This window comes from Nematolebias whitei, chromosome 12 (assembly GCF_014905685.2).
Source record: "Nematolebias whitei isolate Nwh7 chromosome 12, NemWhi1, whole genome shotgun sequence".
In the NCBI taxonomy this organism is placed as follows: Eukaryota; Metazoa; Chordata; class Actinopteri; order Cyprinodontiformes; family Rivulidae; genus Nematolebias; species Nematolebias whitei.
In genome coordinates this window covers 32,889,528-32,890,808 of record NC_056509.1, presented here as the reverse complement: position 1 = coordinate 32,890,808, position 1,281 = coordinate 32,889,528, and positions in this window count along the sequence as shown.

Genomic DNA, 1,281 nt, shown 5'->3' with positions numbered 1-1,281 from the left:
CAAACTACAACTACAAACATCATGGGGTTCAGGACCTACACTCACTGGTCACTTTATTATGTACTGTTGGAGAAATATTCTGTCACTATTTCTGATTACTCAAAAGAAACACACAACACGTGAGTATTGTAACGAAAAACGGACAAAAAAAAAAATCCATGAGCTGCGTCATCTGCTTGCTTTTCGACCCTTATCACTTCAGCAGAGTTTATTGTAGTTCAGTGGGTGTCCTTGAAGCCAGCTGTAGTCTCACATGGCACTCTTTGCCATCACTGATACTGTTCATGGGCATCTCTTCAGTTCTGGAGAAGAAAGTGTTTTTGGAGACAATTCAGTTACTTGTTCTCAGGACAGAGGCGAGAAACATTAATAATAAAAGATCCATAATGTTTGACCAAACATTCTCTGACAGAACACATGTTGCTTGTTGACACAAATACCTAATCAGTTTAATCAGATATCAGTAACCTGATGGGGTTACACATATGGATGGAGTGACAACATTTTACTAAAACTCAAACCAATAATAAGAATCGGGAGAAAAAGAGATTTAAGTGACTTTAAGAAACTCTTTTGCTAAAACATAATGTCATCCCAGATGTGTGGAAGACTGATTTGTTCTTAAAATTTTCAAGGACAGTGATCCTACACTTTTACATATTTATTAACATGTTTCTATACTTTACATTTTCATTAAGGTCCTGGACAAAGTTGTTAATAACCATCTTAAAGAAAACTTGAGCTCATCATCAAATGTTTTATTATTCATCAGTTTGGTTTTAGGAAACAACATCAACCAGTTTACAAATTGAAACCTGTTACTTGGTATGACTACTGCTGTTACGATTCTCGTCAGGTTTATGTAAAGAGTGTTTTTGTAATAATTTGAAGATGTGGAAATACATTTATGTTGATTAAGTGAATAGGTAAATGTTTAAAGTGTTTTATGATACTGTTAATTTTCTCAAAACTGTAATTTTTGGAAGTTGAAATTAGATAATTAAGTGTGTCTTGAATGAAAAATAGCACATTTAAAAATATAAAAAAATTATTAACACTGTTAAAGAACTAGTCTTTAGTATTTATGTTATGCAAATATTTCTATTGCATTAAAGAAACAAATTGGAAAAAAAATAAATAAACATGAGAGTTATGAGGAGGTCCCTAAAACCTTTTCTCCACTGTAAGAGGACCCGAACCAAAAAAGGGTTTGAAAAATCCGGTTCTAGAGACGATGGATAACTGGTCATCATCATCTGCACTAGAGTAGCTAAGAAGAGG